The sequence below is a fragment of the Orcinus orca genome, chromosome 10, assembly GCF_937001465.1.
Source record: "Orcinus orca chromosome 10, mOrcOrc1.1, whole genome shotgun sequence".
Lineage (NCBI taxonomy): Eukaryota > Metazoa > Chordata > Mammalia > Artiodactyla > Delphinidae > Orcinus > Orcinus orca.
Window position 1 is genome coordinate 22,596,365 of NC_064568.1, and position 27,673 is coordinate 22,624,037.

The 27,673-nt window shown below is 37.9% G+C and overlaps 1 protein-coding gene across 7 annotated transcripts in view; it reads left to right on the top strand.

The window, feature by feature from the left end:
- Positions 1–27,673, top strand: part of SUCLG2 (succinate-CoA ligase GDP-forming subunit beta) — a 337,575-nt gene that overhangs the window by 86,125 nt on the left and 223,777 nt on the right. The window lies entirely within an intron of this gene.

Sequence of the window (27,673 nt, forward strand, 5' to 3'; positions counted from 1 at the left end):
TAACACTCCCCTGCATGCTTCTACTTGCTTCCTCATGCTATTCTACTGAACTTATTACCCAAATTTCTTTTTTGTATTGGAGTCTGCTCTGTCTTCCTGCCATCTCTTGCCATTATCCAGCATATTTTATGCTATTTTGGAGAATTGATTCTTTCTAGTTTTTTTTTTAACTTTTAAGGCTCCACATGTAATTCACTTTCCTTGGACATTTATTGGATTTTATTTATGCAAATGGTGTGCCTTATAACATAGCTGAAAACAAAATAAAACATGGATTCAGGAGTGATGCTCATAATTTTTGTTCCATTTCTGCTTCTTTTGGTATCATTGTGACTTGAGAAAGTCAGAATACCTCTCAAAGCTCTTTACTCTTATGTAGTTTTAGTAAAACAATCTGCTTCATAGGGTATGGTGAAGACGAAATGAAATTTCATGAATATAAAAACTTAAACAAAAACTATAAAGTAATTGAAAAATTACGGGTTTTATTATCTTACAAGGAAAAAACAGAGAGTCCAATCAAGCTGTGGACCAAATCCAGGAATGCAGACAGCCAAGAGGCTGAAAATATAGAGGGTGGGTCAAGCTGGAAGGCCAAAATTCCGACCGTGGTTAATGGAGAGGCTCTGTAGGAAGTAAAGGGATAACAGTGGGTAGGAAAAGATGGCAAAGTGTCCGTATGGTTAGGGAAGGGCTTGATCTATATTCCTCTGGCAAGGAATGTTTTCTATATTTTCAGATAAGAAAACAAAGAACTTTTACAGATAAGAAAACAAAGAACTTAGCGAGGGCCTATAATTGAAAATAAAAAACAAAGTTCTGTTTGACTGCAAAACCTGTGTTCTTAACCTGTGAGCTGTACAGAACAAGAATCCAGTGATCCTGTTAGGAAAGCCTAGTGTATAGTTCCAGTTTGCTCTGTCTACATTATGAGTGAAATATGGACATGGCAAAAGGTAGTGATGTGTGCTTTCCTTATGCTGCTTGTCCTGAATATGCTGAAATAAACATACAAAGAGAGTATTATTTATCCTATGAACTTTGATGTTTTTAAAAAAAAAAACTCTTAAAATATTTTTTTATAGTAACAGTGTATTTTTTTAAACAAAGTATAGTCAATTTACAGTATTGCATTAGTTTCAGGTATACAGCATAGTGATGCAGTATTTTTACAGATTATACACCATTAAAAGTTATTACAAAATAATGGCTATAATTCCCCGTGCTGTACAATATATCCTTGTTGCGTGTCTGTTTTGTACATAGTAGTTTACATCTCTTAATCTCTTACACCTAACACGCTCCTCCCCCCTTACTTCTCCTCACTGGTAACCACTAGTTTGTTTTCTGTATCTGAGTTAGTTTTGTTTTGCTATATATGTTCATTGGTTTTATTTTTTAGATTCTATGTATAAGTGATATGATATAGTGTCTGTCTTTCTTTGCATGACTTATTTCAATAGTATAATATTCTCTAGGTCCATCCCTGTTGCTGCAAATGACAGAATTCCATTCTTTTTATAGCTGAGTAATATTTCATTATACACACACACACACACACACACACACACACGCTACATCTTCTTTGTCTATTTTCTATAGATGGACACTTGGGTTGCTTCCATATCTTGGCTCTTGTAAATAGTGCTGCTATGAACATTGGTGTGTATATATCTTTTAAAATTAGTGTTTTTGTTTTTCTACAGATATATACCCAGGAGTGGAATTGCTGGATCATGTGTAATTTTATTTTTAGTTTTTTTAGGAACCTCCGTACTGTCATCCACAGTGGCTACACCAATTTACATACACCAAATTACATTCCCACCAACAGTGTACAAAGGTTCCCTTTTCTCACCCTCTCCGATGTTTGTTATTTGTAGACTTTCCTCTCCATCATTTGTTTTTGATGATAGCCATTCTGACAGGTGTGAGGTGATATTTCAATGTGTTTGTTTTGTTGTTGTTGTTGTTGTTGTTGTTTTTGTTTTTTTTTGCAGTACGCGGGCCTCTCACTGCTGCGGCCTCTCCCATTGCGGAGCACAGGCTCCGGACACGCAGGCCCAGCCACCATGGCTTACGGGCCCAGCCGCTCCGCGGCACATGGGATCTTCCCGGACCAGGGCACGAACCCGTGTCCCCTGCATTGGCAGGCGGACTGTCAACCACTGCGCTACCAGGGAAGCCCTTCAATGTTGTTTTGATTTGCATTTCTTTAATAATTAGTGATGTTAAGTATCTTTTCATGTGCCTGCTAGCTATTTTTTTATCTTCTTTGGTAAAGCGTCTTTTCAGGTCTTCTGTCCATTTTTTCATTGGGTTGTTTGTTTTCTTGATATTGAATTATATGCACTGTTTATATATTTTGGATTTTAATCCCTTGTCAGTCATCATTTGCAAGTATTTTCTCCCATTCTATAGGTTGTCTTTCCATTTTGTTGATAGTTTCCGTTGGTGTGCAAAAGCTTTTAAGTTTAATTGGGTCCCATTTGTTTATTTTTGCTTTTATTTCTTTTGTGTTAGGAGGCAGATCCAAAAAACTCCGCTACAATTTATGTCAAAGAGTGTTTCTGCCTATGTTCTCTCCTAGGAGTTTTAGGGTGTCAGGTCTTACATCTAGGTCTTTAATCTGTTTTGAGTTTATTGTTGTATATGATGGGAGGAAATGTTCTAATCTCATTCTTTTTCATGTAGCTGACCAGTTTTCCCAAAACAACTTATGGAAGAGACTGTCTTTTTTCCACTGTATATTCTTGCTTCCTTTGTTGTAGATTAATTGACCATATGTATGTGGGTTTATTTCTGGGCTCTCTGTTCTGTCCCATTGATCTATGTGTCTGTTTTGATTACTGTATCTTTGTAGTATAGTCTGAAGCCTGAGAGGGTGATACCTCCAGCATTGTTCTTTTTTCTCAAGATCGCTTTGGGATCTTTTGTGGTGCCATATGAATTTTAGGATTGTTTTAGTTCTATGAAAAATGTCATAGGTATTTTGATAGGGATTGTGTTAAATTTGTAGATTGCTTTGGGTTGCATGGCCATTTTAACTGTATTACTTCTTCCAATCCTAGAGCATGGCATATCTTTCCATTTCTTTGTATCATCTTCAGTTTCCTTCATCAGTGTTTTATAGTTTTCAGAGTATAGGTCTTTCACCTTCTTGGTTAAGTTTATTCTTAGGTGGTTTATTCTTTTTGATGCGATTTTAAATGGGATTTTTTTTTTTTTTTACTTTGTGATATTTCATTGTTAGTATATAGAAAAGCAACAGATTTCTGTGTATTAATCTTGTATCCTTCAGCTGCACTGAATTTGTTCTAATAGTGTTTTGGGTTCTTTTTGGTGGAAACTTTAGGGTTTTCTCTATAAAGTATCATGTCATCTGCAAATAGTGACAGTTTTACTTCTTTCTTTGGATGCCTTTTATTTCTTTTTCTTATCTGATCACTGTGGCTAGGACTCCAATATTATATTAAATAGAGGTGTCAAGAGTGGGTATCCTTGACTTGTTCCTGAATTTAGAGGAAGGGCTTTCAGCTTTTCACCATTGATAGGATGTTAGCTGTAAATTTGTCATAAATGACTTTTATTATGTTCAGATATGTTCCCTCTTTATCGACTTTGATGTGAGCTTTTATCATGAATAGATGTTAAATTTTGTCAAATGCATGTTTTTGCATCTGTTGAGATGATAATGTTATATTTATCCTTCCATTTGGTAGTGTGGTGTATCACACTGATTGATTTGTGAATGTTATCCTTGTTGACCCTGGAATAAATCCAACTTGATCATGGTGTATGATCCTTTTTATATATTGTTGGATTTGGTTTGCTAATATTTTGTTGACCATTTTTGCATCTATATTCATCGAAAATATTGGCCTGTAATTTCCTTTTTAGTAATAGTGGAATTTAATAAAGATTAAATAAAATAAGTTTGGACAAAATTATAAAACATCCCATAAATTGAGATTTGCCAGAGTATTTACTAGTAAGATAGTTTCTCATTTCTTTCTATCTTTTTTTCTTTTTACTTTTTTCTGAGTCTTTCATCATCTGGATTTTTTAGTCTTGTGTTATACTGGCTGTACTATGTCTTTCTATTTATCTCAGAATAATAGGTACTATTTTACTTACACATCAGTGTCATATGTTCCCCTGTGAACAAGTTTTTTTTTTTTTTTAAATGCACTAACATTATTTTTAGAAGATGGCCTTACAATGTGGTTGACAATTGACATGGACTCAATACCCCAGAACTGAATTCAAATTTTATTCTTCTGACAACACACTGATTTGTTTGAAAGCCTGTGCTGGTATATACAGGGGAATTATTATCCATCTTGGAATATCATTGTGTTCCTGAACAGTCTCCTATCAGATAGGAAGAGAAGCTGGGCCAGAGAGCCCCCTTTGGATGTTTCTTGGTTTGGAATTTAGCTATAGTAAGTTTATTAAAATCTGCTTGGATTTTTTCCCCTTGATTTTATATTACACATACTGTGCTTGGAAAGGTTGTTTTTTTTTTTTTAAGTGATGAGAAATAAAACCTTTTGTTCTGAAGGATGAGGTATTAGACTGTGATTACTGTTAGTCTCATCCAATTTCAGGTTTCATCTCAGAAGAACAAAGTTCTCCAAGCACTTGGCATTAATTAAAGTAGGTGTAGAGAACCTCACTTAAATTAATGCCACTTGACATTCTAAATTCTTCTACCCTTAATCTTGTAATTGCCTCATTTTTGCCTGATTTATAACTTGTGAACCTGGACCCTTTATCCTAGTGAAAACTCAATTGTAAAAGGATCTATTAACGAGGAAGGAAAAATTTCATTTTGAGAAGACACGATTTTATTTTATTTTCAGCTTTAATGTAAAGTTTGATATTACATATAACTGGAATTTCTAAATACTTCTTTTAAAGGACATTTTAGGATTTCATGATATAAGTTTTAGCCTTTGGAAATATTCTCAAATCTTAGAAAGTATCTTGGATGAACCCTAGATTTATGCTAGGCCAGGCGCTCCTGGATCTTTTCACAGAGCCACAGCCTCCTCTGTGCCTCCCCGATGTTGTGGGCCTGAATGGGTGCTCTTTGTCTCCTCTGAGGCCTAAGCTGAACCACACCAGAACCTCTGAGGCTCAGGCTTCTCCTGCCAACTTTTGGCAAACTTTAGTGAGAGAAAGGAGATTGAAGACAGAAAAAGTCTGCAGATAAATCCCTTCCTCTGCCCTTCTGCCCCATCTTATCTCTTACTCCTCCCTCATGGCTTGTCCCAGACACAGTGGTTCCTATGGCCTCTCTGGAGACATCCCATCCTCCATGACCAACCATCCAGCTGAAGCACGGGCCACCTTGCCAGCTACCACTTTGGATTCCTTTCCTTCCTACCTGCCTCGCTGCACTGTTCCTCTCACCCTGGCTCCACTGAGATTCCACCCTCAAATACAAAATACACTTGGCATGCTTTTTAAAAAATATGCTCTTGTTTTTTAGATAAGCCAATCTAAAATGTTTTGAAAACATGAAATATTACCATTATTTTGTCTAAATATTTGTTAGGTAACTAGATAATTTCAGCAGACACAAGCCCTTATTCTTGATTAGGTGCCACAATTCTTTACCTGTTGGATACAAAAATAGCCCCTAAAATTATATATGTATGAAATATATATTACTATGTACTGATTATATTATTGAATTTATACTGTATGTTCATTATAAATAGTATATATTATGTATACTATCAATTATATAGCAATATATAATTAATCATCTTAATGAAAAATAGGCATGTGATTTTTGAAGTGGTACAATTTAAAAATGTTATTGTCTGACCAAATCAGAAAGAAAAGCACACAGAGAAAGGAAGAGTGAAAAAAATAATAACCCTCATGGCTTTTCCCCACCCCATCCCCTCTCACCAAACTCTCGTTAATTGGTTGATGATGTTCTTTGAAATGCACATTTGACAGGTCATTCTCCTTTCCCTTCCTCCAGTTCTTCTTAAGATAGAGAACTAAAGAGAGTATTCTTTACTTTTGCCCATTGGTTCTTTGGGAAAATGGAGATTTGATTCCATTACTCATTAAGATAAAATTGAATGAGAAAGTGCATGTAAAATATCTAGCATAATGACTGGCTAGACTACAACGTGGCTGCCCCTTTAGCCTAGAGCTGTATCTGGCTGCCCTGGTTGTATAATCCTCTGTGACTTTGGAGAGTTCCTGTCCTCCCTCTTCCCATTCCTGTCATTACTAGAAGAGAAAGATCCCGTCAAGACAGAAGCTCTGTACAGCTTCTTTGGCTGTCAGATTTTTGCCCTGAGTATCAAAAGAAATTATTTTAGATATCTACTGGTTGAAATGCCACCAGGTTTTGAGTCTCTGCTTTATAATAATCAGAAGTCTTTTATTGATATTTAGCATTTAGTAGCTATGAAAAGTTAATGTTGAAATCAGATTTTCTTCTCATGTCATTTATTTTCTATGTGTTCTTTCACTTAGTTTATTTCACTTAATCTAATTTTTTTCTAGCTCTTGATTCTGCTTAAACTTATTAACCAAACTGTTCTGAGTCCTAATTCTTTTTGTAACGAAGAGTATACCTTGTTTTCTTAAAAGTCCTTTTATTTATGACTTCCTTATGACCTTGCACATCTTGAAGAAGTACTACTTGTTTTAGTTATTGTTCGTTTTATGTGCAGCATGAGGTCTTTTTTGACTGTTCTTTAATTTTCTCCAATATGAACTCTCTTCTTTATAGCTTATTTTTAGCACAAAGTGAACTTTACTCTTAACTGCCCTAGTTAACTTAATTCTTTACTTATTTAATTCTTTACCACCCAACTGAGTCAGGTGAACCTGTTGAGTTGTTTATACTCAAGTGACATCCATTTTGAGTTTTTGTCTTTTTTTAGTCACTGTTTTGGTATTGATAGTGAAAGTTCATTTGGACAATTTGGTTATCAATTCTTAGTGAGAATGAATCAAGTGTACTTTCTGTCTTCTCAACCTATATGCTTTTCCCCCTAACCCAGTTGGTATGAGATATTTATATTTAGTTGGCAGAGAGAAGTAACTCTCAACTGAAATTCTCTAAAATCAACAGTTGGGAAAAAATGATGCACTCAGTAAGGTTTTTTGAGAAGGTTTCTGTTTTCCTTGAGATAATCTCCATCTTACATAGCACAGCAGTTTTCTCAAGCAGAGGGTGTTCTTGACATTTTCCCAAACCGTCGCTGCTCCTTGAGATTGCTCTGGGAATTTAAATATGTTTATCTAAATTCATCTATTTGCTATTTAAAGAGGAGAATGTTTCAACACATTTATGAATGGGAAATACTTCTTAAAACCCTGTTCGTTTCTGGAATCAGGAAAATTTCCTGTCTACCTTTATTCTCTTAAAAATTGTACAGATTATTTACTAACACACACGAAATGTTTTTGTGGTTTGCTTTTACAAACCATATCATAGCATAGTTTGTCTCTTCCTTCAAAGAGAGTCTCTGGGTTTATGAATGAACATGTCTCTGCAAAATCATTGAATCTGTCGTGAAGACAAGACTTCATCTGTGATTATATCGAGGAGTTCTGTCCTCTCTTCACCATTCTGTTGATTGGTGAATAATTAAATTTATAGTTATAGTCACGTCCACATACAACTTTGGTGTCAAAATAGCAAGGCAACACATTTTCCCCTTAATTATTCATTTATTTGTTCTTCTATTTGTTCCTCCATTTGCTCTTATACTTTTTCATCTACTTGGCCATCTGTCCATCTATTCTCTCATCCATCCAAGACATATGAGTTAACACATGCAGCATGTCAGGTGTGGTGACAGGTTTGGGGGCCTGAGAGGGAAAATTTATGCCTCTTGTTTGAGTAGTTCTTTAGCATTGAGGGTGGTGGAAGACACCAGCCAGAAGGAAACAAATTAAGCCTTTTTAGTTTTCAAATATAACATGAACAGTTCTGTGCTCTTAGTGATCTCACGTATCAGGCAATTTGTAATTTTCTGGGAGATGGTCATATAGGAGGGAGTTAACTTACCTGGTAGTTGATTTTAACAGGTGCTTGTGTTCAGCTGACTGCCCAGCAGTGTCACTACTGGATTGCTTGGTTTATTTTCTTTGTCATTGCCTCTAAAGTAACTCTCATGTGTGATATAAACTTTGTTTCTTGGTTCAGAAAAGCTACCACATATGATGATGAAAGGAAAGAGGGGGAAAAAAAGGTCATGGGCAGAGAAGACAAATTTTACATAGAAAGAAATAATTTGTTGACAGCTCATATTTATGACATCTAAAGGATGTCAGGAGTCATCTATCTATTCTGCAACACATTAAGAAAAACTGATTTGTAAACCTGCTTTTACCAGTGTTCCAATCAATAAACATTTTTTTTAATGGTTTTCATTATACAAGGACAGTTAACTGACAGAGTGAACATTCAGCCGGTGCTTACTTTGGTCCGTATACTTTGCTAACTCATTTTAATATATAGCTTTACTTCTTCTCTAAACAATTCTGTGGGGTAAATCTTAATGATTAGTTTCATTTTACAAATTAGGAAATTGGGGGCCAAAGGTTTAGAAGTTTGTCCAATGTCAAACCATAGTGACTTATGTGGAATGGGAATTTGAACACTGCCCCTTGGAATTCAGGTGCCATCTCCTCACTATTTCTAGAGTTGTCATCTCAGATCTGGGGTTTCACCCTGTGACTGTCAAAGTTCTAATGCAGGGGTTCTCAAACTTGACACCTTTGACACTTTGGATTGGATAATCCTTTGTTGTGGGGGTGATGCTGTGCATTGTAGGATGTTTAGTAACATCCCTGACGTCTCTCTAGAATCTAATAGCATCTCTCAGTTGAAACCACCAAAAATGTGTCCAGACATTGTCAAACATCCTGTGAGGAATAGAATCACCCTGAGTTTAGAACCACTGTAACTAGCAGGCAAATTAGGATTATGTGCTGTGGTGTACGGAAGGAAATCATGATTAAAAGTTTGGGGCACTTGGAAGAAATGCTACTGCAGTGATGATACCTGAGGTTTCACTCCTACCTGCAGGTAGCCAAACTGCAAAGTTAGAGGGCACAGTTTCCAAGACTGTCTTTAATTCTGACACCAACTTCAAGTTTGGGGGTTTCCAAAAACTACTCTCAGTTTTGCTAGTTTGCTAAGAGGACTCATAGATCTCACTCCAAGCTGTTATGCACATGGGGAAAGGATACAGATTAAAATCAGCCCGAGGAAGACATGTGTAAAGCAGAGTTTGGGAGGGTTCCATACATGAAGTTGCTTTGTCCTTTTTCCTTGGGAAGTTCCTTTGTCCTTTCCCTGTGGAGTCAGCACATGTTACCATCCCAGCATTAATGTGTGACATGACACACAGCATTGCCGACCAGGGAAGATTGTCTGAGTTTGGTGGCCAGGGTTTTTACTGGCATTCCATTATGTAGGCATAATTAATCGGTTGTTTGCCAGTTTTACTGCGAACTTAAAACTGCTCTAAAAAATAAAATACATATGTTATTTTCTTAAATACATTTTTTTTTTAAAAAGAAAGAGAAGTCACTTAAGCTTTCTGTAAGACCAAAATGGAAAGCATTTGTTTTCTCACATTTTCTCTCTCATTTGCCTCTGTTTGTGTTGCTATAGAATCTTGGGTTTACATAGAAGTAAAAAAAAAAAAAAAAAAAAAAGAATCATATTAATTTTTAGACTTCTATTTATTTTTCATCCTTCCCTTACTTTGCCACTTTAAAATTTATTTGATGTTTTTCCTTCAGAGTTGTAGCTGGCTGGGTTCCACCATTTGGTTGGAAAACCACACCCCACACTTTTTTCTCATTTGAGGGATCACTTTGGATTCTCCTTACTCTGTTGCCTTTTGTGTAACATGAATGCCATTTTCTTTAGCACATTTAAGCCCAACAGTGATGTTTCTCCTAAATTGAAAAGTGTTCAATGACTCTAATACAGGTTCTTTTGCTGTCGTGGTCTCCCTCTCAGGTACAACAAAAGTCATGCAAGACTGGCCTCCAAGGTGCCCGTGTTTTACATTTTGGTGGAGTTTCATTTCTGCCAGCTATGCTTGAGAGAGCTAATCAACACACGTCTTTCTTCTTTGCTGAGGCGGCTAATAGTGTTGTCATCATCATCTTTTCTTTTCTCCCTTTCTCTTTTTTGGTGTTACGTACAATTGAATTAACTTTCCAGAGCAATAGTTTCTGAAAACATTTTCTCAAGAACAAAAAGACAGATTTTCTTTGTGTATAAAGAAGATGGATTATGCTAGGGGAATGAAGAATCTTTTAATAAAACATTGCCCCTCCTCTACTTTGGTTCAACTGGGAAAAAATCAATTTTAGGTTCTTCAAGTGCAAAGAAAGATCAAAAGGAAAAGCTGACAGTCTCAGTAGAGGGCAAGGTGGGATGCTTGATTTGGGTCCCATCTCTCTGGTGGACTTTAAGCAACCTCCTTCCAAATGGAATAAATTAAAAAGAGACTAGAATTTTCTTTTGTGCGAGTGGGAATAAAGAGCGATATGAATACAAATATTGTCAGAATGTTTTTGGATTACTCTTTTCTTTGTCTTGAAACTTCTGACATAAGAAGTATAGTTCTGTCATAGTAAAATGTAGCATTACCTTATGTTTAAAAGTATTTTGTTGATTTCATTGGTATTTCTTCCTTTCTGAAGGAGCTTAAACATATTGTAGTTATGAGGCATTAAAAATAAAGAATAGAAGAAATCCATAATATGAAGGTAACCATTAATCTTTAAAATCCTAGATAATTTTATCTTTCAAATTTCTTGAAAAGTTATTTGCTATGGAGAGAAGCATAATAGCTCATCTTTACTTGTGTTGTTTGTGTTTTTAATGAATACAATTCAATTAAAAATAGAAAAGTATATTAGTGGAAGATAGAGGAAAAATTGTTACTTTGTAAAATCCACTATAATTATCTGTTAAGAACTCGTGCTTTTTACTTTTAAAAAAAAGTACATTATTTTCAGAATTTCTATAGGTAATAATGGTCATAGTAGAAAAAGTTGAAACCAGAGAGAATTATGAAGAAGGAAGTAGAACTCACCCATTTAACTTGTCCACAGAGAGATAATAATTTAGTTGGTCCCTTTTGTTTTTCTATATGCAAGTATATACATATATTAACTATTTTCATACAGCTTTATTTCACAAAATGTAGATCATAGTTTATATACAGTTATAGTCTGCTCTTTATATTAACACAGAGTATATGAGAATTTTCTCTTGTCGTTAAATAGTCCCCCCAAATGTAATTGTAATGATTGTATTAAAGTCCATCAGTTGATGAATTAGAACTTACTTAAACCAGTTTCCCCCTGTAGCATTTTCAGATTTATTTCTCTAAATTGACTCTAAATTTACAATCTGAGGGGTAAAGATATAACTTTATAAGGTCAAAGACATGCTAGAAAGTTCACCATCTTCAAAGAACCAAGGAATTCATTAAAAGGGTTCATCAGCTGCCTGGTGCTTGAGCATCTCCCTGCAAATGCTTGTTTTGAGTTTAAAAATCTTGTCTCGAGTGGACAAGTGTGTGGTTCCTTCCAGTAGGCTGTACTCTCTCTGACCGATGGAGCTGAGGTTGTCACCACAGTAATTGGAATAGAGTGCACCTGAGTAAAGAAAAGATCAGAAGAGAAAGGAATGATTTTCAGATATGGTAGATAGCTGAGATGGAGAAGAAATTTAGGGCATTTCCAGTTTAAGCAGTGGATGTGCTTTGTGGAACCGTGGAGAACTTTGAGTGATAGCCACCTTGCTGGGTTTCGTTCATCCTCTGTCACAGATGCGTTCAGCAGACCTGTATCCAGTGACTGCAGTGTGCCAGGCACTGGAGAAGGTGCTGGTGACGCGTCACCAGTGAGACATAATTCCTGCACCCAAGGAGCTCACAGGTTACAGGGGATGACAGATAACTCTAGTACAAAGCAATAAATGTAGTAGTAGACGTATGGATAAGTTACCGTGGGAAGGTGGAGGGTTACAAACCTTAGCTGGCAGTTGAGAAGGCTTCTCAGGGGCAGTGGGATTTCTCACGCTGATGGATTATGAAGGGCATTTGTTTGTATGCCGATGTTAAGTGGTTTGGACTCAGGGGGGTGACCAGTGACATGTGATACATTTTTAGAAACATGCCGTGTTTGTATTTTAATAGCTAATATTGGATTATAGAGTTGGGTGTAAGACTGAAATCATAAAATACCTGGTTTTCACATGGATACCCTCAAGCCATCCTGTAATGCCTGTTAAAAAGAAAACTACACTATATTCACTAGAATTTTTATTACTAACTCTTCATAAATAAGGAACTAGTAAAGAATATATATGTCTTCATCAAATAGTTTATGAAATTATTTGTGGAATGAGCCCCACTTCCCTACCAGACATGGGACATGAACCTGGTCAAAGCAAGGACCCCGTTTATTATATTTGCTTCTCTATCCCCAGCACCCAGCACAGTGCCTGGCATATACCACATATTTAATAAGGCAGTCATGTCAATTTCTATTTAAGCTAAGGTTTGATTGATTCTGTTAGGTTACAGTTACCTTTGATTTTCAAATGCTACAGTTTGAAAATATATGTTCATTATAAAAAATCCTGTGGGAAGAATAGAAATACTATAATACAAGGTACATTTTACAAAGGAAAAATGTTGCTCTAAGATTACAAATAGTAGTATATGCTTATGTCAATGATTATTTTTTAAAATTAAGACACTTTTCTACTGGAGTACCAGGATTTCACCAGGATTTCCGACTGTTGTCTGCAGATTCTGAAACTGATAGTTGAGACAGGGATGCAAAGCACCCGTAAGAGAGGATTTCATGTAGGAACTCTTGTTCATTACAGTGAATATAGAGATTATAATTGTGTTGTTCGGTTTCTACCCAGTTTCACTAATGTAGCCTGCCACCCCAACTTATATCCTTCCTTATTTTGGAAGACTGTTTTGTAGGTTGCCGAAACTCTAAATCACTTTCCAATATGGAATATATACTGGAGTGAATGAATACTAGCAGGAAAAAAACCCCAGCACAGTGAGCCCTGTAAATCAGCTCAGCAACGTGTCTATGCTGGGATCCAGCATTTCAGATGTAATGTTCCAAGGGGAAGAACGCTGTCCAAAAAAATGGAGACTGTTTACCCCTGATGCTGGCAGCGTGCTCTGTTTACAAAAAGAAAAAAGCCTGTGAAGTTGGTCAGGTTACATTGCTCTTGCAGATATGCTTGATTTTTCTAATAGGAAATATTATCATAATCTTGAAGTTTTCATCTTCTTATTCTTCCCCCTTTATTTCTTCACACACATTACTTAATTGGCAAAAGAAAACTTCAGGGACAACTAGTACTTTTCTTTTCTAGCATCTGCTAATAGTTGAAATGTTGCCAGGCCTGGTCAGCCCGAAAGGTAGAGTATTATACATTCTGTTCTGTACTTTGCCATTTTTCACTGAAAAGTGTCTTAGAGATCATTATATAAGGAACTTCTTCATTCTTTTCTGACACTGCATAATATCCCAGTTTGTGGAAGTACCATATTTACTTAAGCATTTCCTCTGGCCTCGTCACCCCCTCTGTTCTCGTTAAAGGCATGAAAGTATTATTCCAAGCTGGCTGAGGACTTGAAACTCAGGGAAGTAGGAGTAGAACTTCTTACTGATGGCTGGACATGATGAAAATCAGAACAAGAGTAGGAGGCTTGGTTCTCCTTATGGCACTACACTCTTCTTCACTGTTCATGGCAGATCTCCGAAGAATTCCCTGAGATGGTGATTTCTGACCCTGGCTTTGGGTGTACCCAAGGCCTTTACAGTCAGTTTCTGTAATGAGATTTTCAGAGAATAAGGATAACAAAATTCACTTAATGTATTATATGTTATAATCATAAATAATAAACTATAATAAAATGAATTAAAAATATAAATTATATATATCAATTTATAAGTTATAAATTATATTGAACATGCAGTTAATATAATAAAATATAAACTATGTAATTATACAGTTTAGAAATTATAGTATTAAAATATATAAATATATTTTTTTGTATCGTGTAAATACATACAGCCCAAACTTTTTAGCCGTAATAATATTCATAGCAGTAATAGGAAACACCACCTACTGAGCACTTACTTTGTGCCAGGTGTTGTCTTGGGGCAATTTATATAAAAATCAGTTCTTTTGTTTGTTTGTTTTTCGCCCCGCGGCGTGGCATACGGGAACCTAGTTCCCGACCAGGGATTGAACCCATGCCACCTACAGTGAAAGCACGGCGTCTCAACCACTGGACCGCCAGGGAAGTCCCAAATCAGGTCGTTTTAATTCTTCAGCAACCTTATGAAGTGAAAGACGTTGCCTTCATCTTACAGGCAAGGAAATTGATGTTGAAAATGTTTATGTAATTTGGTATGCTCTTGACCATTAATAATCATACTGTTTCCTTATTATATATAATTGGGGTACTTGGGTTCTTTGGGTGCACTTTAAAGGGCAAGCATGGAGGAAAACCTCCAGGACTGAAGATTATGCAAAGAAGAGTACACGGTGAATATGTTTGTGCTCCACTCATCTGCGATAAGGGAGGGTGCTGAAGGGGGAGGGTGGCTTTAATGAGCAATGACTTTTCATCCTCTCACTGACTTGTTCCCCTTACCCCATAAAATGAAAAAGGAAATGGAGGCAGAGATGTAGAAACAGGACTCAAACCTTGGTGGAAATCAAATGTTGGTCTGGCCCAGTCTTTGGTTCTAACTTTGTCATCTGAGCCTCCTGGATGACTGATAAATGGAGGAGTGACCTTCAAAAAATGGAAGATTGGGTTTTGGAAACCCCTGTAATGTACTGTGATAGCAGACTAGCAACCACTAGATTTATTTACCTAAGTGTGTGTCAAATGGGTATTTGTCTGCATTTTAAACTGATAAAGACAGGAGTACAGAAACCTAGGATGCACATGATAAAAACTTCATTTCATCGGAAGTTTGAAAAGTGAAACTCTAAGAATTTCTTAAGTTATTTTCATGGAGGTGGTGGGAATAAGGTGGAAAAAAGGGGGAAACTGAGAGGGAATGATTGATCAAATGATGATTGAATATTGAGGGGGGAGGTGTTTGATCAAATTTTTGTTTTTCCAAATATTTATTTTTGCTGGAATATGAAGATACACATAATCTTTCAGCTCATTTTGTTTTATATGGTTAGCAAAGCAGGTCGGATGCTGCAGCTGCTAAGCTTTGCGCTAATTCTTCTGTCAGCCATAAGGGGATTTTTTAAAAACAGTTGTTGAGAACTTTAATATTTGCTTAGCGTGAAATGCCACGTAAAATATTGCCTTAACATTGGCAATGTTTAATCTAAAATTAATGCAAGAAAGCAAAAGATATCAAGGAACTGACTTCATTTTCTATCTTTGAAAATTTTATTTCATTTTTTTTTTTACATTAACAAAGTTTTTTTTTGGTGCAAAAGCAAAATATGGTTAATCATGGGGGAGGGATGTTCTTTTTTTTAACTTTATTGGAGTATACTTGCTTTACAATGGTGTGTTAGTTTCTGCTTTATAACAAAGTGAATCAGTTATACATATACATATGTCCCCATGTCTCTTCCCTCTTGCGTCTCCCTCCCTCCCACCCTCCCTATCCCCCCACAAGGTGGTCACAAAGCACCGAGCTGATCTCCCTGTGCTATGCAGCTGCTTCCCACTAGCTATCTATTTTACGTTTGGTAGTGTATATATGTCCATGCCATTCTCTCACTTTGTCCCAGCTTACCCTTCCCCCTCCCCGTATCCTCAAGTCCATTCTCTAGTAGGTCTGTGTCTTTATTCCCATCCCAGGTTCTTCATGACCTTTTTTTTTTTTCTTTTTTTTAGATTCCATATATATGTGTTAGCATACAGTATTTGTTTTTCTCTTTCTGACTTACTTCACTCTGTATGACAGACTCTAGGTCCATCCCCCTCACTACAAATAACTCAATTTCGTTTCTTCTTATGGCTGAGTAATATTCCATTGTATATATGTGCCACATCTTCTTTATCCATTCATCTGTTGATGGACACTTAGGTTGCTTCCATGTTCTGACTATTGTCAGTAGAGCTGCAATGAACATTTTGGTACATGACTCTTTTTGAATTCTGGTTTTCGCAGGGTATATGCCCAGTAGTGGGATTGCTGGGTCGTATGGTAGTTCTATTTTTAGTTTTTTAAGGAACCTCCATACTGTTCTCCATAGTGGCTGTACCAATTCACATTCCCACCAACAGTGCAAGAGGGCTCCCTTTTCTCCACACCCTGTCCAGCATTTACTGTTTCTAGATTTTTTGATGATGGCCATTCTGACCGGCGTGAGATGATATCTCATTGTAGTTTTGATTTGCATTTCTCTAATGATTATTGATGTTGAGCATTCTTTCATGTGTTTGTTGGCACTCTGTATACCTTCTTTGGAGAAATGTCTATTTAGGTCTTCTGCCCATTTTTGGATTGGGTTGTTTGTTTTTTTGATATTGAGCTGCATGAGCTGCTTGTAAATTTTCAAGATTAATCCTTTGTCACTTGCTTCGTTTGCAAATATTTGCTCCCATTCTGAGGGTTGTCTTTTGGTCTTGTTTATGGTTTCCTTTGCTGTGCAAAAGCTTTGAAGTTTCATTAGGTCCCATTTGTTTATTTTTATTTCCATTTCTGTAGGAGGTGGGTCAAAAAGGATCTTGCTGTGATTTATGTCATAGAGTGTTCTGCCTATGTTTTCCTCTAAGAGTTTTATAGTGTCTGGCCTTACATTTAGGTCTTTAATCCATTTTGAGTTTATTTTTGTGTATGGTGTTAGGGAGTGTTGTAATTTCATTCTTTTACATGTAGCTGTCCAGTTTTCCCAGCACCACTTACTGAAGAGGCTGTCTTTTCTCCACTGTATATTCGTGCCTCCTTTATTAAAGATAAGGTGACCATATGTGCGTGGGTTTATCTCTGGGCTTTCTCTCCTGTTCCATTGGTCTGTATTTCTGTTTTTGTGCCAGTATCATACTGTCTTGACTATTGTAGCTGTGTAGTATAATCTGATGACTTCATTTTCATGGTGTTCATCAGTGTCCACAAGAAGGGGGTGAATGACTGATGTGTTTAGTGGTTATTAATTCCTTACAACAAAAAATAAGAAGCACCGCTGCTTATTACTTTTGCTCAGTGCATTTGTAGGAGGCATGAAAACACGATGCAAATAGTCTCTGGGAATAAGACAAACTGAATATAATACTAAATGACTGAGAAGGTTGTGTCACTCCCTGCAGAAAAAAAAAAGGTTAGCTATCAAAGAGAATTTTTTAGATATTCTCCAAGCATCTGGCAGGGTCAGAAATCGCCCATCCTAGATGAACAAAGTATACAACTGTGTTAATATTAATTTGCTGATTTTATGTTTGTCATGCTGTTTTTATATTCACTCTGTGTGTGTAGGTGAGGGTGGAAGGAAAAAAAATAGGGCTGGGTGAGGGAAACTTGTGCATTAAATAATATTAATAGTAATCTCTGCCATGTAGGGTTGGGTTGGGCAGAAAGACTGGAATTTGGATGCTCTGATATTTAGTAATTTGAAAGAAGAGAGGAGTTTGTTTTTCCAGGGATGTGAAAAGGGAGATGGGTGTGATGATCCAGGGATGTTGGGGTTCCTGGGAAGAGACACTAGAAAGTCACCAGAGGTTGTCCCATAGAGGGACAGAGGCTGGCTTAGTCTCAGGGCTGGGGGTGGTGATGAGAAGTTTGGGGGTGCAGAGCACTCACCTGCATTACCCTCACACATTGCTGTGAGCAGGGTGTGTTATGGCAAGGTTGCTCTCACATAAAAACTTGACAGGTTTAGAGTTGAAAATGGTGAAAGATGATTAAAATTGAGGATTTTGTCACACTATATATCTTGAAAAGAGTCTTGATATGTTTTGCTTTGTTTTTTAACCTCTCAGCTGATGATTCTGCCAAAATTGGACCCTTGGGGATTGACAAAATTATACCCTATGTTAAACATAAAAGGGCCATCCATCTGATTAACACACTAGCCTTAGCTTCCAGAGGGAGCGGCTCTTCCCCCCAGCCCTCCTTAGCCTAGAACAATTATATTCATGGCTTAAAAAACATCACCTGCTTTCAGTGGGACTGTGTATTTTTCCCCCTGGCTTGGGCAGATGGCAGCATTGTTTCAGACATCACCTTTTGGAAATGGGTCTGTAGAAAAGTTCTATTACCAGAAATCACCTGTTTCAAAAGGAAACTGTTCTTTCAGCCCAACTCACTGATGTGAAATGGACAGCTGAGGACTTTCTCACAGCTGCCCTGAGACATTCCACCAGGGCAAAAGCAGTGAAGAGGCAAACATGCAAAAAGCCAGGCGAGAGCTCAGTCCTTACCTAGCCACTCACTGCCAAGCTAGAAGCTGGAGTATCAGGACATAAATGTGGAAAGTGGGGCATCTTCTTTCTAGAGAGCTACAGATGCTGTTGAAGTTTCAATTTTCTCTGTGGCATTTAAACTGTATGATTTTTTTTTTTTAGTGTGAAAGAATAGAAAATTAGTTTTAATTGTTACTTATGAGGCACCATATGGCTACTCTATAATTCTGGCTTCCCATGGAGATGCATTTGCATATGGAAAATGAAATTAATTGGAAATCACACTCTGAAATCTATTATTAAGTTAATATAGCTAACAGCTTGTGGGGTGTCCTCATACTCAGCATGATGTAATTGCACATAACAGCAAGTAACTACAAACTCATAGAGGAGACCAGGAGGGATAAACAGAGGTCAAAGGGACAGCCTTTGGAAAAGAATGGCATTAATAATGGATGCTACAGCAAACATCTTGGTTCCTCACTGTCCACAAACCCAGGGTAGAGGGAAGCAGTTTAATCATATTCAAATGAATTAATCAGCAGTCTTGTAAATTTCACAGCCAAGGGACTGATTTTTATTTTGCCAACTAGTGTTGTAGTGAGCTAGTCACTCTCAGAATTAGTGACGGTTAAGTCAGAAGTTTCCATACTTAGCTGTGCATCAGAATCCACTGAAGAACTCCTCTGAGTCTGATTCCTGGGATTTTGATTCATTAGTACTGGATTTCTGAATTACTAAGAAGTGCCACAGGTATTCTGATACAGCTCAGACATGAACATTGGAAACCACTTATTTAGGTGATATATCACGCATGGCTTGATGCGTTTAAGTGATGAAGCCCACAGCTAGTGTGTGTTCAGTTTCCCTAGTTTGGTTCCTAACTTTAAAACAGTAAAATAAGTTAAGATAACATAACCTAAGGTTCAATACTTCATTGGGCAAACCTAGAAATGGTGAACAATTTGATGTCATATGTGCTTTTCATTAAATTTGTTAGTTTACTTGTCTGCCCTTCCCAAGACTGTGGACTCAGTGAGGGCACTGCTGTTTCAGTGATCTTGGTGTTCAAGGCTCAGAGTGGTAGGAATTCAATAAATGTTTATAGACTGTGAATTTGAATGTGAAAAGGGCAAAGTGTTCATATTTAGAATTAATGACTGTATATTCTCTTCATTATAGGCATCAGACACAATGATCATAAATTGACATTAACAAGTGTTATAAATGACCACACAATTTGAGATATTAGTATTTCTGAAAGTGTCCAGCCTTCTTCACGTCACTGAGGATGGAATCTGTAGATTTGAAACTAGGAAGGAGATTTCTCATTGTCTCTCTTCTTTTTCCCATGACTGATAGGTCTGCAAACCTAAGTTACATTGGTAAGAGCAGAGTCTAGAATTCTAGTTGAGAGACTCATTGATCAGACTTTTTGGAAAACTTCTGGTTCAAGTAGGTCTTTGTGCTAGTGGTGGATGGTCTCTGTGCTTGGTGTACAGGTCCCCCAAGGCTGTGTGGTTCTGAAACCTGCTCTCACTTCTGTTTTATCTTCTACGGTTTGTGCAGTCTTATGCTCCCGACACTGCCTGGGTATTACACTTGTTCTCCTGTTTTCTTGGCATGTTACTTCAGGGCAGAATTGTGTCAAGAAGCTCTTAAATGCTATGTAGATAATATGATGTTGAAAACACCTTGTTATCTGCCTCAAAATGTATTGCCTGTGGTAACTGTGACTGGTTTGGACATAAGGTGGGTTGGAATCTTATTGATGGACCCGAGGAGAGGAAATGATGTTGTTAAAGCAAACAACTAGGACAAGACAATGGGAACAAGGATTATAACTTTAGAGCTGAACAAAGACAAGAAAGATAATGCAGGTACAACAGCGTGCTGTGTAGCCTGACCAGCACAGACCACTGGCTCTCTCAGTATCAGGGCTCTCCTTCCTGAACAACGGACCTTGTTTTTTTTATTTAATACTTTATTTTGAAATAATTTCAAACTTACGGAGAATTCTAAGTACCATACAGACAACTCCCATATCACTTTCAGCCCAGTTCCCCAACTGTTAACATTTGAGAGCAAGATGCAGACATGATACTTCTTCACCCTTAGCATTGTGGTGTGTGTTTCCCCACAAACAAGGAAACTCTCCTACATCATCACCATTCAACCCTCCAAATCAGGAAACCATGTTGATGCACTACTACCATCCTATCCACAAAGCCTATTTGGACTTTACCAGCTGTCCTAATAGTGTCTTTTTCTTTCCTGAACCAAGATCTAAGTCAGAAACACATGTTACATTTGGTTGTCATGTCTATTCAATCTCTTCTACTCTGGAACATTTCCTTGGTCTTTCCCTGTCTTTCAAGTCCTTGTTTAAAAATGTCCAGGCCTTTCCTTCAGTGGAATGTCTCTCAGGCTGAGTCCACCCAGTGCCTCCTCATGGTTAGATTCAGGTCCTGCATTCTTGGTAAAAAACTGCCGTAAAAATGATAGTCAGCTGTTCATAGCTGGTCACATCAGAAACTCTGTGACCTTTCACACCACTAGTCCAGTTGATGTCTGCCAGGTTTCTCTACCTTACATTTGACATTTTCCTTTTGTGATTGACTAGAATTTTGTGGGGAGGAGTTCTGAGATTACACCAGTATCCTTTTCCTCATCTAACTTCCACCCACCAGCCTTGGCCTTCATGGGCTGCTCCTGCCTGAATCAGTTACCTCTGTGATAGCTGCCAATTGGTGATTCTCATTTCCATTATTTCTCCTACATTTGTGAGTTGGTAATCTGCTAAAAAGAAGAGCTTTTTCTTCTGCCTTACAACATTTATTTATATCATCAAGGACCTATGAATGCTTGTTTTATTCAATGGATTGTCATCCATTCTTAAGGATTTTTGACATGGCTTTGTCATTTCTTCGAGCACTTTCTTACTTGCTGGCGCAAGATATTCCCATTTCAACTTGTACTTCTCTTGTTCCAGACGTAGTATTATAGCCATTTCTCTAAGAAGCCCTTGTTCTTTTTAGTAGAGGTAATATTTGAAAACCACTTGGCATGTGGTTGTGCTCATTACTGTTGAGATGTCATTGCTTTTAGGTCATCTTAAGAGACAGTTGGGTATGATACGCACATACACACAAACATGTATATGTGTATGTACGTACACATATACAAATATACATGTATATAAAATTACACATTCATTCTGCTCTACATACACACACTTACAAACACACTCATATAATATATTTCTTTGTTTGCGTACATTACAAAAAGCATTGTGTTTATGTCAGTACCTCCAATTCTAATCCTAAATCTCAAGGGTATTTCTAGCATCTCACCTTTCCATGTTTGGAAATACTTTCTTCAATGGAGAGAAGCCTGGCTCTCATTATCTTCTATATAAACTTATTTCTTCAGTTGATTGTAACCTATGGATATGACCAATTGGAACTGTACTGTCTGCCCACCACCCTGACACCTTCCAAGATCTTCAGTTTTGGGGTGCTGTCAGATATGCTACTGACATGTCTACGAGGTACCTCTCTCCCTCGGTAACTGTGTACTCGGGCTCCAGCAGACGTGTGCCAATACCTTCGTGACATTTCCCTTCTCCCCCTCAGCACCCCTTGTTCTCAGGGACCAGGGTGCTACTGTTTTCCACTAAGTACATGGCTGCCTGGAGCAGAGACCGTGTTTCCCAGTCTCTGGCAGAGCTAGCTGTGGGCTTATGATTTGGTTACAGCCAATGGCAGCCAATTTGACCATGAAGTCAAAATCATATGTTGAGGGACTGTGATGGTTGTGGGATTATGATACCAGTTCTTAACAACTCTCCTCTGGACTTTACATGAGAGAAAAATAAACTTCTCTCTTATTTAAAATTTCAAAATTATAATTTAAAATTTTTTGGTCCCTCGAGAGCTAAACCTAATTCTAACTGATACTACCTCTGTTAGGCAAGAAGGACACAAAAATAATTCTGAATTCCATGAGGCAGTAAAGAATTGTGTAGAGGAGACCAGCACCCAATTGGTAGAGGTCCAGTAAGTGCTGAATTTAGTCTTGAATCAAGTGACAAAATTTATAGATGTTTAAAGGAATTATAGTAGAATATAAAGGAACTTATGGAATAGCATTAAAGTTCTCAAGCAATAAAAAGGCAACTGAAATTCCTAAAAAGCTAAAAAAAAAAAACCTGGAAACGTAAAACACAAAACCATGCATGCAGTAAGTGAGGTAATAGCTAGAGCCCTACAGAAGGTGGCTGACTTCTGTCTGCTGCCATCAGATGGAATTCAGCAGTATTAGGTTGGTGGTGTAATCTGAGTGATTCTGGGTCATATATAGTCCAGGAGATCACCGTGTTTGGGGTCCCCATTTGTCCTGGCAGCTATTAAAAACAGTTCCATCCTGTCCATCAGGAGTACATGAAAAAATCACTCCCACCCTGGATGAGAGCGTGACCTCAGTTCCTTGGAGTTGTGATGTCATCTGTGACACAAGGTTTGAAAAGCGTTTCCTTAGTTGTTATGTTACTTTTAACCGAGGTAGGTAGATAACTTAGCAAACAGATGATGAAATTTCTAAAACCCATATGAGTAATCCTAATCAATTATTAATTATCTGTATATATTGTTTTAGTTGATGTGTTTGTAATGTTTAAGAGAATTTGACATATTACAGTAACAGAGTAGACATTAAATGATATTGCTCTCGTAATTTTTAGGTTGAAAGGTAAGACTTTTGACAAAGATTATAAATAGTATTGCAATGGTTTTAAGATTCACTGAATCTTTTAATTTGTTAGGGAATTACTGGTGCAATTTAGTACTTGAGAAAGTTTTGCTCGTTGGGTCAGACAGTTGAAGTGCTTAAGAAAAGAAAATGGATACGTTCAATTTATAATTTCACTTTAAAATGTTTAAGAATAATTAAATGTGTAAACGATACTGATTGCTGAGGGGGAGTTTAGTGTGTCCTACTTGAGTTGTTTGAACCTTAATCAAAAGCCACCTTGAAAGTGAATGTCAAAATTTCAAACTTAGTAGAATGATAAGAATTGCAAGTTGAACTCAAAGGCTTATAAAAAAAATGGGTTTTTAAAAATCTGTCACTTAAGTAAAGCAAATATTTCATTTAAAATCGCAAGTGGGCTCTTCTTTGCAGCAAAGCTACCCTAGGTTTCCCAAACACAGTGACACGGTGAGGGGGCGGGGGAGTGTTCCCCTGCTGCAGTGGCCTTAACGGAAGATCTGTGGTGGACAACTTTAGTCTTGGCAGGGCCTGGATGCCAGGTGGGTTGCCAAAGCTGATTTCTGGCTATACCCCCTAGGCCATGGTGAGATTGGGGAACTGTCAGCTCTCAGTAGATGAGCTGCTGCCCTGGGCAGCAAGATAACATTCACATCCCCCTCTTGGTTGGATTGGAAACTATAATAGAAAAAGCATGGGCTGGAGGTCATATCCCTTAACAAGTCACTCAAAAACTTTTGAACTCCATTCAGTGTTTTCTACTGTAGACTGGGGACAATAATTTCTAAATTATGGAATTATTGGAAGGATTAAAGATAATAGATGCGCAAAGCACCCATTATATTGCTTGTCACCTAGCAGAGGCTCAAACAGTAATGACATTTGTTAGAGGAAGATGTGAAAGCTAATGGATTTATTTAAGGAATGTATGAGGCGAAATCAGAGGATGTAAGTCATAAAACCTATAGTAGTTCACATTCTTTAAAAGAAAACACCTGCTGTGTTGCCAGGCATTGTTCAAAGTACTCACATGGATTGCATACTTGAATTTACCCAGTAACCCATGAAAGCTTTACTATTATCCTCTCCGTTTTACAGAGGAAAAAACTGAAGTTTAGAGAGGTTAAGTGACTTTTAAGATTTTATACAGCTAAGTAAAAGAGTTGAAGCAGAGTCTGAATCCAGGAACCCTAATGCTAGAGAGTGGACTCAGGCCCACACTCTGGCATTCCTGTGTCGTGGACATCCCTATCTGTGGTAACAAGTGCCTCAGAGAAGGAAGGGCCAGTGTTGCCTTTGCCTTTAGAGAATTCCTGTCTGACATCTGCACCCCGTCAACCTGGACTGCTGTCTTTAAAAAAGAAAAACCATGCATAATAATAAAAAAAGTACTGAGGCAGTACACTGATAGAGTAGGCTTTGTTTTATTCCAAGATGATCAGGTACAATACATCACAAAAACATTTGGTTGTGTACACAGTTAAAAGGTTTGTCTGTGAAGCTGTTAATCCACGTGGGCTACCTTATGGGCATAGCCTTTCGTTTGACTCAAAATGGGAGGTCTTTCGTGTTCTTGCTATTATTGAGTCATCACTTTTTCTTCATTTTAGTTGACAGATCCCAGAACCCATGGTCAAGAATTCTGGTCAAATTTGGAAGTGGGTGGCTTGCTTTCTCTCTGACCACTGTCACCTTACACGCTCCCAACCTCATTCACTCCCGCAAACATGAATTGGTGAGGGTAGTAGGAGGTCATGCTCAGATGGTGGTGGTGGATCTTCAGCTCTGGCCTGAGCCTGTGCTCTGGAATTTACAACTTGTGTGTGATCTTGGACAAGGGACTTTAATTCTCTGAGTTTCAGTGTTCTGATATCTAGGAATAGTATCTTATGCAGAGGGCTGATGTGAGGATTAAAAGAGATGAGGTGTATAAAGTCCTTTGACTAGTTCTTGGTAGATAGTCCTGAAAATGTGATGTCTTTAAGGCATGACAACAGCCTCAACCACCATAGTAACAGTAATAGCAATGGCAGCAATGACACTAAAGGACAGAGAGCCATGTGTCCTAACGCTGACGTACAAAATGCCAGCCAATTTCTGTGTCTAGCTTGCCTCCCAGCTCGTTTTCCCTCCCCTGCAGGCTGCCACAGGGCTGGAACAGACCCAGCATCAGTGCTGGGGGAGGGATGTGCTGTGTTGGTACAAGCCTCAGCCTGCTAATGAGGCCTGAAGTTGAGCAACTCCAGATGGAGTCAAGCAATGAGTTCTCTGCCAGGAAACGTGGCGGATGGACCAGGGCCACTCGTTCCAGGCAACAGTCAAGGGTATCGAAAGGGAGACGAGCAAAAAGTAAGGAAACATGCAGACCTTGGAACTAAACAAACTGCTATCCAAACGTAAATAAAAACATGGTGTGCATTTGTGGCAGGGGAATCCTATCTGGGATCCAGAGATACTCAGTTTACTTACAAAAGCAATAGTCCATCTGGGAGGTAGCAGGAAGACAATGCTAAATGTCTATAGATTTGGGTTTCTCTTGAAGGTATCTGACCTTTTAAAACTTGATTTGAGGGCTTCCCTGGTGGCGCAGTGGTTGAGAGTCTGCCTGCCGATGCAGGGGACATGGGTTCGTGTCCCGGTCCAGGAAGATCCCACATGCCGCGGAGCGACTAGGTCCGTGAGCCATGGCTGCTGAGCCTGCGCGTCCGGAGCCTGTGCTCCGCAACGGGAGAGGCCACAGCAGCGAGAGGCCCACATACTGCAAAAAAACAAACAAACAAACAAACAAACTTGATTTGAACTAGTATGTTCTCATCAACCATGAGCACATTTTATTGATCATTTCTGAATGATTGGAAAAATAGTAAGACATCGGTATCTAAACACTTATAAAAGTCAGTAAAACTGCATTTATTACTTACTATGAAACATTTTTGCCGAATGGACAACATATTCATCCTTATCATCATCATCTACTTGAAACTTAAGACATAAATATAAGTGAGGATGTAAGCCAGGTATTGTGTTAAGTAACTTTACATACCTTACATACTCCCTGCCTCCCCCCCCACCAACCCCTAGCATTTAATAGTCATAGCAGTTCTCAAAGGTAAGCGCTACTTTTATCAGCTTCATTTCATAGATGAGAAAATAGAGGTTCTGTCATTCTTTGGCCAAGGTCACTCAACTGGCTAGTGAGGAAAAAAACCTGAGTTGTGATCCAAGGCTGTCTACCAGTGGCTCATTAACTTACCAGTATACTCTGATCATCTCCAATATGTTTCCTTCTTTGGGAGGGACTTAAGAGGGATGGTAGGTTTATGTACATAGAAAGGAGATGCTTTAATAATTCCACACATACATCTGAAGGGCTGAAAGGCACCTCAAGAGGGCACTTGACCCCTTTATGTCCCCTTAAGGAAACTGGTGACTTGAGCCCCAGTGACTTGTCCTGAATCTCATAGGGACGAATCTTCATGTTTCTTGCATGGATCAGATGCAACTAATTCTGGAAAGCACAGGTGTGTGAGTCCCTAGGCCCAGGGAACACCATAGCTGGCTTTGAACTGTAAGATTAGTTGCTGATTTGAGAAGTGGCCGTGTTTTGCCTCTGTCCTCCATTCTGAGTCATACCGCCCATGAAGTGAGGAAGGGGTGGTAGAGCCCAGTGAAGCTGAATGGCAGCGTTCTGTGCACATCTCAGGCACCAGTGTAATCTAATGTGTGATAAACTTGCTTTAAAAATTCACAGAAATAATACATGTTCTTTGTAGCATATTTGCCGTCAAAAAGAAGAAAAAATTACCAGTAATCTCCTCCCCCGCTCCAAATAATCAGTTAATACTTTGGTATATTTTATTCCAGATTAATGCTCAGTATACATATTATATATGCCTGTATGCATACCTGTACATATATTTAATGACACATATTTTTGATTACGGAAAACTTTTTCCCCCTCCCCCCCACTTAGCAATAATATTGTTATTGTTCTTACTAGGTCACATAAACATATATTTTATTTAAATCTGAAAATAGTTTTTCTCTGATTATAAATGGCATAAGCATTTATAAAGCACTTGTAAAAAGTGCAGGCAATATCAAAGCTTTAAAGAAGGAGGTAAAAATCATTTGAAACTTCACCCCCTCTAGATAACTGTTGATGTAGACTTTCTATCATTGCAGACTTTTTTTTAAAGCATTTGTATCTGTATTTTCTAAAGTTTGCAAAAGAGTAATGTAGGTTATAGCTCAGATATGTCTTGGCTTTTGTCTTCTAAATACTTTCTAGTGGTTTTCTTTCAAAAACCCTGGAGGCTTATGGAAAGTCTCCAATCCCAATATGTTAATTTCAGGCAGTGACAGGGACATTGACAGCCTAGAAAAGCTTTGGGTTAAAGATCGTCATGTTCATCACTCCATCACTTAAGCATCAGATTAAGGCTGGAAGCATCATC